Source organism: Hemicordylus capensis, chromosome 1, assembly GCF_027244095.1.
Source record: "Hemicordylus capensis ecotype Gifberg chromosome 1, rHemCap1.1.pri, whole genome shotgun sequence".
NCBI classification, from domain to species: domain Eukaryota; kingdom Metazoa; phylum Chordata; class Lepidosauria; order Squamata; family Cordylidae; genus Hemicordylus; species Hemicordylus capensis.
This window is the reverse complement of record NC_069657.1, coordinates 9,596,352-9,602,351: the sequence shown is the minus strand read 5'-3', so window position 1 is coordinate 9,602,351 and position 6,000 is coordinate 9,596,352.

Below are 6,000 nucleotides of genomic sequence, written 5' to 3'. Positions count from 1 at the left end.
GTGGCGGTTTAAAAGCTCTTTAAAAGCTACCCAGCATTGGGACCAGGAAAGCTGGGCAGCTGCATAGCTCCTTGGGAGCGTCCGGTGGGGGGGGGGATGCATAGGGAGTGACGAGGAAGCAGCTGGGAACCGCAGGGCTGCCTAGGGGATGTAGTTCCTCAAGATCCTGCAGGCATCCCTGCGGTTTCGCAGGTCCTGCACAGTCCCACTAAATTCAGTGGCTGACATCCTGACTAGCCAGGTGCGGGCAGTCCTAACTTGAGCACTCATGCAATGCTGGTCCCAGCTCTGGTCTCCCACACTTGCAAAGCGTTGGCGGTCTTGTGCTATTGTGGAAGAGCACAAATGTTTTTTGGAGCTTGCTCACATTCTGTAGAGCTGGAAACTAGGGATATGCAGAACTTTCCATCAGTGGAATGTTCTCTAAATGGGGTGTTCCAAGCTTGGAACAGAATGACCCTGTTCCAAGTCAGAACGTTCTGTGTTGAAACGTTCCGAATGTTCCAAGCGTCATTTTGGACTCCAAAATGGTGCTCTTCTGGCCTCTGCACATGTGTGGCAGCCATTTGTGTGGTCAGCACTACCATGCAAATGGCTGCCGTGCATGCACGGAGGCCAGAAGAGTGCCATTTTGGAGTCCAAAATGGTGCTTGGAACAGGGTCCATTCCATCAAAACAACCGGCTCGACCAGTTATTCCAATGGAACATTCCAGATATTTGTGTTCTGAGCTTGGAACGGAACACGACTACTGTTTTGTGCACATCCCTACTGGAAACACACCACTGGGCCCTCAGTGACATGCTTCTGGTTTAACAGAGCATGAGTGAGCTCAGGAAATTAGTTGTGCTCTTGTGCAATAACACAAGACAGGCCATGCTTTGCAAGGACAGCAGACCATTGTGGGGTCTCTAGCACTGCATGAATGCTGATGTTAGGACAGCCCACACTTTACTAGTTGGGATGTCAGTCAATGAAAGTGAGAGGCAGGGTAGCTCTTTAAGCACTGGTGAGAGGTGTTACCCTGTGTAATGTTGTGTCTACATTGCTTGTCATGAAACTCTTTGGGTTAGCGAAATCCAAAACGGATTGTAAGGAGCTCCAAAATGATCTCTCCAAACTGGAGGAGTGGGTGACAAAATGGCAAATGCGGTTCAGTGTAATCAAGTGTAAAGTGATGCACATTGGGGCAACCCCCACCCCCACACAACACATATATGCTGATGGGTTCTGACTGACCAGGAGAGGTCTCTTGGGGTCACGGTGGACAGCTCACTGAAAATGTTTACTCAGTGCATGGCAGCTGTGAAAAAGGCAAATTCTGTGCTTGGGATCATCAGGAAGGGAAGGGAATTGGAAAATAAAACCATGAATATTATGATGCCTATATGAACATAGGAAGCTGCCATATACACAGTCAGACCATAGGTCCATCTAGCTCAGTATTGTCTTCACAGACTGGCAGCGGCTTCTCTGAGGTTGCAAAAGGCAGGAGTCTCTCTCAGCCCTATCTTGGAGATGCTGCCAGGGAGGGAACTTGGAACTTTCTGCATGCATCTGTGATGCAGCCACATTTGGAGTTCTGTGTACAGTTCTGGTCACCATATCTTAAAGGACATTAAAGAATGGGAAAGGGTGCAGAAGAGGGCAACCAAGATGATCAGGGGCTTAAAGCAGTTTTCTTACGGGGCAAGGCTACAGCATCTGGGGCTTTTTTGTTTAGAAAAAAAGGCAACGAAGGGGAGACATGGTAGGAGTTTGTAAAATTATGCATGGTGTGGAGAGAGGGCATAGAGAGAAAAATTTCTCCCTCTCTCACAACACTAGGATCAGGGTTCATCCCATGAAATTGATTGGCAGGAAATTTAGGACTGACAAAAGGAAGCGCTTTTCACACAGCACATAATTAATCTGTGCAATTCTCTGCCACAAGATGTGGTGATGGCCACCAGCTTGGATGGATTTTAAAGGGGGCTTAGACAAATTCATGGAAGCAGATTTGTTGTAGTAGTAGTAGTAGTAGTAGTAGTAGTAGTGGCTGCTAGTCTTGATGCTACCTCCTACAGGCTACCTCCTGCCTCAGAGGCAGGATGTCTCTGAATATCAGTTGCAGGGGAGCAACAGCAGGAGAGGAGGCATGCCCTCAGCTCTTACCTGTGGACTTCTTAGGGGCATCTGGTGGGCCACTGTGTGAAACAGGATGCTGGACTAGATAGGTCTTGGGCCTGATCCAGCAAGGCTCTTCTTATGTACCATTGATTAAAAGAGACAGCGTAGAAAAACCTAGCTGAAAGGCAGCATGGTATAGTGGTTAGAGTGCTGTACTTCGCTTGGAAGACCCAGGTACAAATCCACACCAGCAAGGGAGCCTACTGCATGACACCATTTCTTAGTCACCATTTCTCAACCTAACCTACCCCACAGGGTGGTTGTGAATATAAAGAAGCGGGGAATGACGTGCCAGGTTCCTTAGAGCACGAATGCGGTAAAAGAGAGAGAAAAATCAAATAGATTTTTTCACAGTCTCTCCTCCACCCAGCCTTATCTACTTTGCAGAAAGGAGTACTTCAACTCTCAGCACATCTTATAGACCCATCTTTATGTATTCAAAGATCTGGTTAAAGGGCTAAAATTGGCAATACCAGCTGAGAAAATTGCCACTTATATTTATGGAACATAATCTTGTGCATTGCAAGACATGTAGTTGCTCCCAATAGATATAGTTTAAGTTAATGTTTAAAACTTATTCTAGACTGTCTTAGTACATTAAATTGTCTCTTCTCACTCAAGGAGCCTGCATACAATTTCATATTTCAAAAACAAGGGAACGGCGTAGTAGCACACCATATTGGGTTACACTATTTTTGTTGTTTTCTATCACATATGTCTATAGGGGAGAAAAGATGTGAGTGAATGAAGTGATTTAAAAAACCTGACTACTGAATGCAAGGCAGAGGTAATGCCTGAGCTCCATAACACCAAACCACCAAAATATTTATACTCCAAAAAATTCATTTTCCTCCCTGACACCCCTGTCATTTTAACCTTCATTTAAAATTCATTCCTCCCACTAAAATATTACCCCCTCAATTAATTGTCCAGATGTGTTAGACTTTTTCCATGTGTTGGACTTGAACAATGATGGTTCACTCAGTTCTTCTGTTGTCTATCTCCATCCATCAGTCTTCTTCAACCAGCATGTAGCCCAATCTGTCCTCCACCTGAAACAAACAGGGAAACAAACATTTATGATTTAAAATGGTTGGCCATCATTTGAACAGCAGCCAAGCACGCACTCAACAGTGTTAAGATAGATAAATAGAGTCATTAGATGTTAAGAGCTGGAAGAGATCTTGGAAGACCTTCTGGTTCAACCCCCTGCTCCATGCTGGAAACTGTTAGAGCGTCCCTGACAGGTGTACATCCAGCTCCTGTTTTCAGCAGCTCATCCACAGTCAGAGGATATGGCTCTGCCCTGATTTTCAAATTTGGAGGATATCTCTGAGAACTCAGCTGAAGAGAGGCCCCTCAATGCCAGGAGAATCAATGCCTGTGAAACTGGGCAAGGGCTCTTCTCCAGAAAGAGGGTGGGGCCAATCATCTTAACCAGCCATCACCCTACATAAGTCTGCACCAGACTCCAGTCATTTGCTGGAACAATATCCTACCTGCTCTGGTGTTACTCTCCAGCTCAAACTCTCCTGCTCGGAGCTGACTGAGGTCCTGACATCCAGTGCCTGACTCTGGCTCTCCCTCATAAGTGTCTAAGGTCTGAATCCATGTTGGATTACTGTCTCTACCCAGACCCCTGCCTCAGCTGAAACCCCAGCTTGGCAAATGGCTCCTCTAGGGACAGGTTGTATCCTTGTGTGTTAAACTGCTAAAGGTGTGAGTAATCCTAGCATGAAGAGAGTGGGTCTCAACAGTTTGACCCATTCTTCTATTGTATGTATGTATGCTAAATCTTTGTAAATTTTGCTAGCATGTGCACCCACATCTTTGGCCACTGAGCATTTTTTAATGTTAACAAATGCTAAACTGCTTTCATGTATATAGGTATCTATATTCTTGGGTACCTGTTATGATGTGTCTATTAAACCTGATATGAATCCTTCAAACTTTCTTTATTCAAAATAATTAACTGGGACACCTCCAAGGTTTCATCGGAGAGGTTTGAATGTATCTATTATGAGCTGCCAAATCTTGTTCATGTGTAAGTGCTACATACTAGGGGCATAATCTACTGAGGCTATGTGGGGGCAGGGAGACTTAGCTGCCTGAGTATGCATCTCCATGGCAACGGGGATGCAGCTAGCTCCCTCCATCTTTCACCTGAGCATCATTGCACTAGAGAGAATTGCACCTGCAGAGCCTCAGCAGACCCAGCCAATAGCTGCAGCTAATAGCATACTGGATAACATCATAATTAGTTTGATTGCAAAAAGACTTGCACTTACAGAATGAACTACAGGAGGAAAGAAAAGATGAACTGCCATCACTGTGGTCTCCAAAGGATTTATATGTGGGGACCAGAATTATGCCCAGGTGTTCTGCCTTAACTGGTTTGGAAATCTGCAGGGCTAGGAATCAATCCAGCGGGGGAAGGGTATTCTAATGATTGCAATTTAAGAATGTTTGCTTAAATAGTTTCTGGAATGTGTTTTAAGTGATGTTAGGACTTCAGGTCTCCCCATGTACAATGGTGGCCATTTCCCCCCTTCTCTTCCTCACTAAACAATGAAACATGATGTCAACCATGAAGACATATTCAAGTGCTCCTTATTCCATCTGAGCTATGAATTCTGGTGGGCTAGAATTCTAGGGTAAAAGAAAGAACCAGCAAAATGCCCGTCAAATGGTGAGCATTGGAAACGCCTTCTACTCAGTGAGACCATTGGCTTTAAGAGGGGCTTGGACAGATTCATGGAGGCCAGGTCTAACAATGGCTACTAGTCTGGTGGCTATCCATGTCTTGGCAAGAGAGGTTCAAATGATGGGGGACAGCTAGACTGCGTAGTCGCTACGCTATTATCATCTTCAATGTATCAAAGCATATTCCGTGGTCATCTGAGCATGCACAGCCATTCTCAAAAGGACAGTGACCCTGTGTTCAGTGGCTGCTGCCATCTTGGATGTGGCTATATATGTCAAACACATATACAATATAGCTCTTCCTTTGAAGAGCTTTGGGGATTGCAGTGCAGGGATTCCTAGCTCAGTGGTCTCTGGCTTGGTAGCTGTCGGATTAAGCTTTGTGTCACAGCCTGGGTCCAAGGCTTCTGCAGTCCGCACCACTGGCCCCTAGAGGTGCACCTAGGTAATTTTGGAGCCTGGACCTAAAGGCCATTGGAGCACCCCCACCCCCGCAAATTAAGCATCATCATGTTCTGCCTGGTGAGCACACCACCCAGGAAAGACTAAAGAGGATTGGGGGGGCTCTAGGGGCTGTGGGGGCCCCGAACTTCAGCCATGGAGTCCAAGGGTAAGAGCTCCTCTGCCCCTTTGACATAACAGGCCCTCTGTTTCAGTGCCTGGGTCACTGGTTGTGGGTGGGGCCATGACATCATCCAACAATGCACAAGCCTGTGTGGAACATAGGAAGTTGCCTATACCAAATCAGACCACTGGTCCATCTAACTCAGTATTGCCTACACAGACTGGCAGCGGCTTCTCCAAGGTTTCCGTCAAGAGTCTCTCCCAGCCCTACCTGGAGATACTGCCAGGGAGGGAACCTGGGACCTCCTGCATGCATGCAAGTAGATGCTCTGATACTGAACTATAGCACCATCCCCTAAGGCAAGGGGTTTGGCTTGGCCCTCCAGCTCTTGTTGGACTACAACTCTCGTCACCCCCAGCCACAACTTATAGTAATTCAGCAACAGCTGGAGGGCCTGGTTTGCCCACTCCTGCCCTAAGGGGAATATCTTACAGCACTCCCATGCAGTCTCCCATCCACAGGCAAACCAAGGCAGACTCTGCTTAGCAAAGGGGACCAGTCATG